The sequence below is a fragment of the Herpailurus yagouaroundi genome, unplaced genomic scaffold (genome assembly GCF_014898765.1).
Source record: "Herpailurus yagouaroundi ecotype Mexico unplaced genomic scaffold, PumYag 210, whole genome shotgun sequence".
Taxonomy (NCBI): domain Eukaryota; kingdom Metazoa; phylum Chordata; class Mammalia; order Carnivora; family Felidae; genus Herpailurus; species Herpailurus yagouaroundi.
In genome coordinates this window covers 12215680-12228158 of record NW_024412441.1, presented here as the reverse complement: position 1 = coordinate 12228158, position 12479 = coordinate 12215680, and the positions used below count along the sequence as shown (strand labels likewise).

Below are 12479 nucleotides of genomic sequence, written 5' to 3'. Positions count from 1 at the left end.
AGGCACAAGTAAATACTTATAAATCAATCTAGTGGAGAAATTTTAATAAAAATGGAAACTAGGAATTGGACAGAAAGGAGATATTGTAGAGAATATTAAGGAAGATGTTAGAACCCAAAGCAAAATTGTTGCCTAATGGTTGAGAATTCTTAAGTAGAGACTGCAGCCAGCATAAAGTACTCTGCTCTGCAGTTTAGCTAAATGTATATGATAATCTTGTATATCAGGAAAGGAACTGAAAAAAAAAAAAAAACTCCACTTAGATTTATCAGTGCATTAATCCTGAGCACTGAGCTTTAAGTGTTGGATATACAATATGCACTAAGAAAGAAAAATAGATAATCCCTCTCAAAAATGTGAATGCAATTGTGAATTGAGATAATTGCCATGAAAGAAAAGGCTAGGGGGCTATGAAAACATAATATTTAATCTGGTGTTTTAGGGGAGGCTACTCTGAAGAACATGATTTAAGCTGAGATCTGAAAGAAACAGGTATTGGGACTGAAAGCATAGCATATTGTTCTCGGCAAGGGCAACAGCAGTCACAAATCCCTGTGATAGAAAACATGAAATTTTGGGTGAACTAAAAGGCTTGTGTGGCTACAAAGCAAAACAGTTGGTGCCAGGTCTTGCAAAGCCATGTATGTCAAGGATTTGGGCTTTTAACAATTGTAGGGAAGGGGTGCCTGGGTGGCTCAGTCAGCTCAGGTCATTAACTCAGGGGGTTCGTGAGTTTGAGTCCAGCATCCAGCTCACTGCTGTCAGCGCAGAGCCCTCTTTGGATCCTCTGCCTCCCTCTCCACCCCTGCCCCACTCATGCGCATGCACTCTCTTTCTCTCTCTGTCTCTCATTCTCTTTTTCTCAAAAATAAGTAAACATTAAAAAAAAAAAAGACCTAAGGGAAGTCATTCTTAAAGAAGAAATTACCCTGATACTTTGACTTGCAGCCATAATTGAGATACAGGTCCACACTTAAGCTCTTCTGTAAGCAACTAGAAAACTGGACAAAATACATGAAACATTTTTTGACAAGACCAGTAAGAGTGATACATCTCTAGCCAGATTAACTAATGGGAAAAAAGGAGGACCCAAATCAGCAAAATCAGAAATGAAATGAGACATAAGGACAGATCCTATAGATAATAACAAAACAAAAACAAAAGAACATCTAAGAACTTTATGCCAGTAAATTCGCCAATTGAGATGAAATTTAAAAACTTAAATCAAGGGGCGCCTGGGTGGCGCAGTCGGTTAAGCGTCCGACTTCAGCCAGGTCACAATCTCGCGGTCCGTGAGTTCGTGCCCCGCGTCGGGCTCTGGGCTGATGGCTCAGAGCCTGGAGCCTGTTTCCGATTCTGTGTCTCCCTCTCTCTCTGCCCCTCCCCTGTTCATGCTCTGTCTCTCTCTGTCCCAAAAATAAATAAACGTTGAAAAAAAAATAAATAAAAACTTAAATCAAGAAGAAGTAGAAATCTGAATAACTTTGTGCCTATTTGTAATTGAATTAATAACTATTAGTAATTAAAGCCTTACAACAAGATGCAATTCCAAAAGCACAACCTGTGAAAGAGAAGAACTGGTAAGTCGGACTTGGCTGAAATTAAAAATTTATGCTCTGTGAAGGTTACTGTTAGGAGAATGGAAAGACAAGTCACAGACTGGGAGAAAATATTTGCAAAACATATAAAGAACTGGTGTCAAAAATACATACAAAAAAAAAAACTCTTAAAAATCAGTAATAAGAAAAAACCAATTTAAAAATGAGCAAAATATCCAGACACTTTATCAAAGAAGATAAACAGATGGCATATAAGCATATGCAAAGACTCTCAACATCATGTCATTAGGGAAACGGAAATTAGGACATTAAGATACCACTGCACACCTATGAAGATGGCTAAAATCCAAAACACTGGCACCACCAAATGCTGGCAAGAATGTGGAGCAAGTCTCACTCATTGCTGCTGGGAATGCAAAGTAGTGACACTATGGAAGAAAGGTTGGTGGTTTCTTACAAACTAAACATATTCTTATGTATGAGCCAGCAAGCATGCTCCTTGGTATTTACCCAAATGAGCTGAAAACACGTCCACACAAAAACCTGTGTGCAATTCTTATGTAAAACTTATTCATAATTATCAAAACTTAGAAGCAACTCAGAATTCCTTCAATTTGTGAATGGATAAACTGTAGTATATCTCCATATATCTATATAAACAATAGTAATATCCATACAATGGAATATTATTCAGCCATAAAAAGAAATGAGCTATTAACATTTCTCCAAAGAAGATATAAAATGGACAACAAGCACATGAAAAGGTGCTAAACATCACTAATTATTAGGTAAATTCAAATCAAAACCACAATGAGATACCACCTCACACTCATTAGGATGGTTACTATTTTTAAAAAATGGGCACCTGGGAGGTTCAGTCGGTTGAGTGGCTGACTCTTGATTTCGGCTCAGGTTATTATCTCACAGTCATGGGGTTGAGCCCTGCATCTGGCTCTGTGCTGAGTGTGGGGCCTGCTTAGGATTCTCTCTCTGTCAGTCTCTCTCTCTCTCCCTCTCCCTCTCCCTCTCCCTCTCCCTCTCCCTCTCCCTCTCCCTCTCCCTCTTCCCCTCTCCCCCCTCCCCCTCCTTCTTCCTCTCCTTCTCCCTTTCCCTCTCCCTTCTCCCCTCTCCTCACGTTCTGTCTCTAAAATTAAAACTTAAAAATTAAAAGAAAAAAGTAACAAGTGTTGACAAGGCCATGGAAAAATTGAACACCTTGTACACTGTTGGTAGAAATAAAATGGTGCAGCTGCTATGGAAAGTATACGGAAGTTCCTAAAGAAATTAAAAATATAATTACCATATGATCCAGCAATTGTGTTTCCAGGCATATACCTGAAAGAATTAAAAGCAAGGTCTCAACATATTTGTACATCCATGTTCTTCATCACAGCATTATTCACAATAGAAAAAAGGGAAACAACTCAGGAGTCCACTGACAGATGAATGGCTAAATAAAATGTGGCATTACACATACAATGACATACTATTCAGTCTTAAAAAGGAAGTTTTGACACATGTTAATACACAGATGAACCTTGAGGATATTATGCTAAGTGAAATAAACAAGTCATAAGAAAACACATACTATATGATTCCACTCCAGTGAGTTACCTGCAGTCATCTAATGATAGAAAGTGAAAAGGTGGTTGCCAGGGGCTGTAGGAAGAGGGAAATGGGGAGTTGTTGTTTAACGAACATGGAGTTTGAGTTTTGCGAGATGAAAAGAGTTCTAGAGAGTGGTTGCACAACAACGCGAACATACTTATTACAACTAGAAACAAAAAAAGAAGAAGAAATGAGCTATCAAGCCACACACAGACATGGAATAATATTAAATGCATATTGCTAGGTAAAAAGAAGCCAATCTGAAAAAGCAACATACTGTGATTCCTGGAAAAAGTAAAATTATGGAGACAGTGATAAGACCAGTGGTTGCCAGGGTTTCAGAGGGAGGCAGAGACGAATAGGTGGAGCACAGAGGATTTTTAGGGCAGTGAAACTACTCTGTATGTTACTGTAATGGTGGATGCATGTCATCATACATGTACCAAAATCCACAGAATGTACAAGGTAAAGAGTGACCCCTTAATGCGAATTATGGATTTTAGTTAATAATGACATATTAATGTCAGCAGTCGTGATAAATGTACCACCCTAATGTAAGATGTCCGTAGTAGAAGAAACTTGGGGTAGGGGAAAATAGGGCTGAAAGCAAGTGTATCAGGACTCTCTGTACTTTCTGCTTAACTTCTCTCTAACCTAAAACTGCTCTAAAAAGTAAAGTCTCTTAATTAAAAACAAAACAAAAAAAAAAAAAAAACAAAAAACAAAACAAGAAAACTGCCAAGTGTCAGAACTCCTGGGGCCAAAGCTGGAACAATGTAAGCAACAAAATAAAATAGTATTGGCTTACAACCCAAAGTACAAAATAAATCGCCACGAGTACACATTGCTATACATAGTGATTGAATAAATAAATAAACGAGGGAGAAGAGACCAATGTCCCATACAGAAGAATTCCAAATAAATTGTTCAGATACTCCACCCTAAAGGAGGGGGAACTTGACTTTCCTTGTCCTAAGTGGAGGCTACACATAGTGACTTTTCTCACAGTTCTGGAGTCTAGAAGCTCAAGATCAAGGTGTTGGCAGGTTTCGGTTTCTCCTGAGACTTCTCTCTTTGGCTTGCAGGAGGCTGTCTTGCTGTGCCCTCACGTGGCCTTCCTTTGTGTATGTGCATCCCTGACATCTCTCTTGTGCCTCTTTTTTTGTCCAAGTTTGCGCTTCTAACAAGGACACAGGTCACATTGGATTAGGACCCACTCCAAATGGCCTCATTTTAACTTAATTTCCTCTTAAAAGCTCCTATCTCCAAATACAGTCACATTCTGAGATAGTGGGGCTTATGCCTTCAAGATACAAATTTGGGAGAGGGGGTTTACAGATCAGCCCATAACACCCAGCAATTTCCCTCTTAGGTATTTACCAGGAGAAATGAAAGATTTGTTTCCGAATGTTCATAGCAGTAATATTCAAGATGGCTCCAAAATTGAAACAATTTAAATGCCTATCAACAGGTGAATAAATGCATTGCAGGTAAATTCATAGAATTGAGCACTACTCAGGAAATAAAATGAAACATACTGCTGATACTAGTAACAACGTATAAGAAACCAGTCTCTAAAAAAATGTTTTTAATGTTTATTTATTTTTGAGGGAGAGAACAGGAGAGAGTATGGGAGGGGCAGAGAGAGAGGGAGACACAGAATCTGAAAGCAGGCTCCAGGCTCTGAGCTGCCAGCACAGAGCCCGATGGGGCGTTCAAACTCACAAACCACAAGATCATGACCTGAGCAGAAGTCGGACGCTTAGCTGACTGAGCCACCCAGGAGCCCTGAAATGAAACCAGTCTTTAAAGAATACACACCATGTGATTCCACTTACATGAAATTTTGGAAAAGACATACCGACCGAATCTATAGGAACAGAAGGCAGATCAGTTGACTGCCCAGGTGTGGGAGGTGTGTGTGTGTGTGTGTGTGTGTGTGGAGGTGGGTGAGGGCTAAGAACCATACAAATACAGAGGAGAGAAAAGCTCCTTGGTATTCTAATTTCTTTTTTTCATAACAAAAATAATTTGTCATGTTTGAACTGCAGAAAGAGGGAGATAATAAAAATGTGTTAGTAAGCAACAGATGAGAAGTTGAAATACATTCAACAGCTTGTGAGAGTTGAATGAAAAACCTTGAAGTCAGACAGATGGCTCCCACGTAGACTCTGAGATGGACTGGGGAGAAAGAAATATTAAAACAGTTTCTGGGGAGGGTTGGGTGGGTGTGAGGGACCAGTTACTAGAAGTTCAATGGCTTTTTAAAAAAATTACATGAAATAAAAACGTTGAAAAAAAATTAAAAAAATAAAATAAAATAAAATAAAATAAAAATAAAAAATAAACAAATTACATGACGAACAACCTGATGCTGATTTAGTAATCTGTGATGGGTCTCATCTGGAATATTCTACCTACTACTTATTGATGATTTTCTACCTGACAGCATGGTGAGCACTAAGCCAAGCATTTAGATGTTGTTATCTTACTTAATCTTCACATCAATTCTTTGAGGTTAATGAGGTAAATGTTACATTTATAGATGAAGAAATCCACACTAGATGAGCTTAGATTGCCTGTATTTACATGAGCTAGTAAATGGTCAAAAAACAAGTCTGAGTCCTAAATGTGTGCCTGCATTCCCAGGCTCTAGTACCTTTAGGTTACAGGAATATGCAGGCACAAGAAGAAAGTTTAACCTTTTATTCATTTATTCCACAAATCTTCACTGAGCACTTGTGAAAGGCCCATCACTGGGCTAGGCCCTGGTGGTTTGGCAGTGGACGAAACAGACAAAGTCTCTGCCCTCGAGGACCTTACGTTCTCGTGGGAGAAGGCTAACAAAATAAAAATTTGAAATTAAATTTCAGAAGTGTAAGTGCTATGAAGAAAACTAAAGTGAGGAAGGGAAAGGAGAGGGGTGACAGTCACTACTTTAGAAAGGGTGGACAGGGAGGAACATTCATCCAGGTGGCCTTGAGCAGGGATTAGACTGACTGCAGGAGTGAGACCTACAAATACCCAGAGGAAGGGCCTTCCAGGCAGGGAACAGGGAAGGCTGCAGAGAAGGTAGACGCTGTAACCCTGCGATGTTTTTACAGCCTCAGCAAGAGGAATCACTACTGTGCCTGTAACATCGTGTGCAAAGGGAGGGCTGGAGGATATAATCTGAGAAGTGTCAACATGCCGGGGCCCATGTCAGGCAGGCTCTGCGAGTGCCATGGTAAGAACTGAGTAAGAGTGGGGGGTAATGGAATCAAATGTACATTTTCAAAGGATCACCAATCCACCTTGACACTTGGGGATTGTTCATGCAAATCCTAAATACGCGTTCATAATCAAATACCTTCTCACAAAATACTACATCCTGCACACTGTGGCCAATTCCAAATCCTCCAAACCCAAGAAATGTAATAATCCAGGAAGTTAGGAAAGGAGGGGTTGTTTCTCTAAACTGGTACAAGTTGTTTCATAGGGTAAAAAATCTTACCTTTTCTTCTTAAGTGTAAAGGTCAGCCTGCATTATTGAAAAGTCTATTAAAATACATATTTATTACTTTTACATGTAATTGGACCTAAGCCATCCAAGTTTTTTAGGGCATGAAGGGAATAGACAAGAATAATTTTATAATTAACCGCTGACAGGTTTCATTAAGTAATTGGAGCATTCCCTTAAGATCTTGTTTATAGCATTAAATCTCTTAATAGATAGAGTAAAAGAAAATATAAAACTGAATCTTGATCAGATTATACTACTATCAATTGTACCTCACCATAATTTACTGCTAGCAAGCAAACCCTTTAAGAACCCACATGTTTGGTATTTTCTTGTCAAATGAACAAGAACCATGTCAGCAACAGAACCTTCCCCTCCCGTGTATCAAGATTTCATTTAAAGGAACTCACACCCACTGTCTGCTTTCACTTGCACACCGATCTCAGTTCGTAAAGGAAATTATTTATGAAATTGGTATTTCCTGAATGCGTTTGATGATTATTATGAGAATAAGTGTTTCCTTGTAACTTAATTCTGTGTAAACACTATCTTTCCCTTCTTTGAGATGAATTTTCCCCAGGAAATGTATGGTCACTTTAGTTCACTTTAAGAACAATATTGATTATTCAAATGAGAAATTACAATATGCAAATACATACAGCCAGCTCTTAGAAGAAGCAGTGTTGTACTTACACATTTCGGCTGACATACTACAGGTTCTTTGTCAGTGGAGGTAAAAAGCAGGGCCATATATAATTTATGAGTACTCTCTCTCTCTAATTGCTTTCCAGTAGAATTGCAGGAAGGAATTTGCTCTCTCCTGTTTCCCAAGGGGGATTGCCTTTGTTACAACTCCACTATAAGCTTTATAGGAGTTGTAGCTTTCAAAATAGAGCATTAGCTGAAAGCAACTATCCAATTATACCAGCTGTGACTATGCTGTAGACTGAATATTTACCAAGAAAAGAACGCATTTAACAGATGATTTAATATAGCAGCCTGGCATAATGAATCTGCAACTGACACTTCAATCACATAGCTAATGTCTTCCGTGGCTGAAATAGTCAAGAGTGTACACAAGTAGCTCAAGTCAGTGTGAAAAATAAAGACTATCAGGCTTGATTTTCAACACAGCAAACGTGTGATGTGAATTTGAAAAGTAATCAAAGAACTCATGTTCGTGCGTTACGTACAAAGTGTGAGATTTCTCCGACTGCTTGATTTTAGAAGTAGATATACTTTCAACTTCAATCAATCTTTTTTAACTCTTTTGACGCCTTATGTAGGTGTCCCAAAGTCTTATTATAGGACCTTCTTGGAAACTGGTGTTTTGGAACCCCTTTAGGTACTTCTCAGATAAACACCAAGAAGAATCTGCCTTGTGTGAAATTCCATTCTGCACCCAATGGTGTGAGAATGAGCTGCAGGATAGTCATTTTCTGCCTGTAATCCATTCAGCTTCTCAAGTGCTGACCAAGTGCTAGGAGGGAAAAGGCTTTGGCTGGGCTGGCGTTGATTAAATGGACTTGCAGTTAATTCATATTATCAAAGAATATTTTTATGGGCAAAAATCCCCTACTAACCCTTGCAAAATTGGCTCTGCAAGAAATGAAGAATGAAGATGATGTTTCATCAAATGCGTTAGCTCTGTATTAAAGAAACAAAACAAAGGAACCACAACACTTTGCTACCAACTCTTGAGTCATCTTATTGGTGCTGTCTTGACAAAGAGATGCCGTTCCTCTATGTGTTATGATGTCACCTTTGTCCAATCATAACCTTCCTTATGAGAGTGGGGGATAACTCTCTGGAGACAAGGTGAGTGACAGCAGCGAGCAACGCAGCAGTCACTAGGCAACAAGATCCAGTCTTCAGTGGAAGAGAATTTTAAAACATTTAACCCTCACGCTGTCAGGGCTTTTTGTTGCTGATGTGGCAGTAATCTCTGGACAAAAGGCCTAATATGAATAATACAGCTTTTTTTTTTTTTCTAAAGCTGTGTTTCTAGAGGCAATGCAGGGACACTTCCTGTTTAGACTATGGACATTATTCAGTTTGAAAGGCTGCTAAACTTAGAAATTTTTAATCTTTTTCACAATGGTTACAGTTGAAGCCACATGATGGTCTCCTCAGTGTGTTTAGACCTGTTATTGGATTGCTCCCCATAAGCTGGACTGTCACACACATGTGTAGTCTGTGCCCTGCACAGTCATACTACGGGGGAGGGTGGGGTGAGAGGGACAGGGGGAGCGTGGAGTGGAGCTCAAATCAGCCTGTGCTCCATTCGCCAAGATGCACTCTTCTTCGGGCCGGATCCGGAAAGGTTTTTTGGTTTTTTTTTTTCCAGATTTGTTGCCTTGATGGGGGCACCGTGCTGTAATTTGTCTGCCTAGATGGGTTGCTTTTGCCAAATTGCACCAAGTTGCTGTATGAGCTCTTGGGGGTTGCCTACAAGTACCATAGTATTGTTCCAACCAGTCAGAAAGCTCTGTAGGATTGTCCCTCTTTCACTTGACCCTGCTAGACAATTTAGCACAGGGCTGGACAGACCCATGTGTAGCCTGGTGGTATTGTTTCCAAACTGGATTTCCATTATCATCTCCCTCAGATGATTGTTTTGGTTTGTTTGAGAAAAATTATAATTTTTTATCATAAAGATAATTTTGTATTGATTTGAAAGATAATAGTTTCATATATTTTCTGTACCCCAACAGTTATGTAGTATAATGATTTCCTCGAGAAGAGAGATCCTTTTTTTTTTCTTTTTCTTTTAGCCAGATAATAAATCAATTAGAAAGTGTTTGGTTTGTTTGTTTGGTTGGTTTTTGACTATAGTTTATTATTGCACCTTTTGTGTTTTGTTTTTGAGTATAGTTGTTTTGTTTTTTTTTTGAGGGTTTTTTTTTCGTATAGTTGACACACAATGTTACATCTGTTTCAGGTATACAACATAGTAATTCAACAATTCTATACACTATGCTATACTCACCACAAGTGTAGCTACCATCTGTCACCATACAAGGCTATTATGATACCATTCACTATATTCCTATGCTGTGTCTTTTATTCCTGTGCCAGAGGGGAGGTGGTGGGGACATGGCCCAGATGGGTGAAGGGACTGGGATACACAGGCGTCCCATTATGGAATGGGGAAGTCACAGGAACAAAAGGTACAGCAGACACTTTTTAAGCGAGCTTCTAGAGGACAGCAGGTACCATGTTTTCTCTAACAGTGTCTGGCACATAGTAAATGCACATATACCTTTGCATGAATGAATGAATTGTTTAATTGATTAATTAGTTAATGATATTCACTTGGGGGAAATCCAACAGGAGAGTTATATATGTTAAAATTAAGGTGTCAGACACCTTACACATTATCTAGTACAACACGTATTTTGCAGTTAAGGAAATTGAGATCCAAATAACTAATCAATTAACATATCTAGCTAAAAGCATAGCCAGGTTTCTCTATAATTAGGTCAATGTGAAGACTAATTAACATATATTAACTAATAGTAATGATTTCAGGAGTAGAATTTAGTGATTCATCACTTACATATAACACCCAGTGCTCATCCTAACAAGTGCCCTCCTTAATGCCCATCATCCATTTAGCCCATCCCCCCACCCACCTCCCCTCTGTCAACCCTCAGTTTGTTCTGTATATTTAAGAGTCTCTTATGGTTCACTGGAGACTAATTTAGATTATAAATATGTAGAGAAAAAATATCATTTTCATTGACCTTACTATATGCTTTATCTAGTATCAGCTTTTTCACTTTGCCAAGTGTTTGGGTTTGTTTGTTTGTTTGTTTGTTTGTTTGTTTTTTTGTCACTGAAGGCTTTTACAATCTAATTAAGGAGACAGGCCTAAAACATGATAAATTAGAGAAATAACACAGCCAAAGATTTACTAAGCCAAGTGTCTTATAAATCTTATCTTGTTTAATCTTCACAAGAGGCAGATCCAGGATATGAACCCACTGTTATCTGACTATCAAAACTTTTCTTATCCTAAAATCATTATTTCCTGAACATTAGTCATTCATATTTTTCATATCTGAGTGTCACCTGTACTACGATTTTTTTGACATTTTTCTTCAAATTGTCCTCAGGGTTTTTTTTTTTAAGTTCATTTATTTATATTTTTTAGTAATCTCTACACCCAATGTGGGGCTTGAACTCATGCCCCGAGGTCTGGATCTGCATACTTTTCCAACTGAGCCAGCCCAGTGCCTGACTCCACTTTTTAATCTTAGTATTATTCTAACATATCCATGAGATTAAAGGGTATATTAGATATGTATTTTTCCTAATTTACATTAAAATAAATATGTAACTATTTAAATAGAAAAAATATTTATCTGTGTGCCACCTAAAATTATATCAAGACTTCAGTGATAGTTGTACCACTCTTTGGAAAATATTACATGTTTTTTTTTTTAACATTACATGTTTTTAGATGGGCAAAGATATTAAATATAGGAAAGCTCTAAACAATGCTATGGATTGTCCAAAAGGAGAAAAGTCACTGCTGACTGCAGCTGAGTTCATCTGATTCTAATAACCACCCCCCCCATGAATTATATTAGATATTACAGTCTTGTGTTCATATTTAGCCACTGATCTGATCTTTGTTACTAAACAGTGTAACTTGCCCGGCTGTGTTTCCTCACCTGTCCTAGAGCACATTGGATTAGATAAATTCTGAAGGTGAACATTCTATGAGCTAAAATCATCTGCATTATTTATTCATCTCTTCAGTTAGAAGACCCCTGTGTGCAGGGAGATCCCTATAATGTAGTATAAACAATGACCACAGTAACTGTGAACATATTCAATTCCTTATTGAAGACTTTCAAGTGACTTTTTGAAAAGAGCAAAATTACATTGATAGTTTTTTTTACATAGGTTGTTAACAAGACATCCGTTATTTATTCATTTATTTATTTATTTATTTATTTATTTATTAAGTAGGTTTCATGCCTAATGTGGGGCTTGAACTCATGGCCCTAAAATTGAGAATCATATGCTCTACTGACTGAGCCAGCCAGACACCCTAACAAGACATCCTTAAATAAAAATAAAAACACTAAAAATAAAGAGCTGGGCAAACATATCAAACAAACAAACAAACAAAAAACAAAAAAACAAAAACAAAAAAGAAGTAAGGTGATAAGATAAGTATCAGAGAAGACAGAATTTGAGGCAAAAAGGTAGGATAAAGAGGGATATTTTATTTTTACAAATGTATAGTCCACCAAGATGTTATAATAGGTTATAAATATTTGTGGACAAAATATATAAAGCAAAAATTGTTAGAAATACATAAAGAATTTGACAAAACTGCACTTATAATGGACATTTTAATATTCTTCTGTATTTATACAATACAAAGAACAAAATGAGATGAAGTTTGGATTACATATAGTTAGAAAGCTTGAATTAATAGATACACGTAGGACTTTGTATGCAACGAAAACCTCTATTCTTGTCAAGTAGAGATTTGAAAGGTAAAAATTACACTGTCAGTTTCTGACCACAGTGAAATAAAACAAGAAATTAAGAAGAAAAAACTTTCCTCCCATCAAATTAAATTACTTACAAATATTCATACAAATTAAATTTTTTTTAATGTTTATTTTTGAGACAAAAAGAGAGAGAAAGAGACAGAGTGAGAGTGGGGGAGGGGCTGAGAGCGAGGGAGACACAAAATCTGAAGCAGGCTCCAGGCTTGGAGCTGTCAGCACAGAGCCCAACACTGGGCTTGAACTCATGGACTGCGAGATCATGACCTGAGTCAAAGTCGG

At 37.8% G+C, this 12479-nt stretch overlaps 1 protein-coding gene across 1 annotated transcript in view; it reads left to right on the top strand.

The window, feature by feature from the left end:
• Nucleotides 1-12479, top strand: part of FOXN2 (forkhead box N2) — a 97149-nt gene that overhangs the window by 69186 nt on the left and 15484 nt on the right. The window contains exon 6 of the transcript XR_005784218.1: nucleotides 6272-6393. The gene's annotated coding sequence lies outside the window, so the exon portion shown is untranslated. The remainder of the gene's footprint in view (nucleotides 1-6271; nucleotides 6394-12479) is intronic.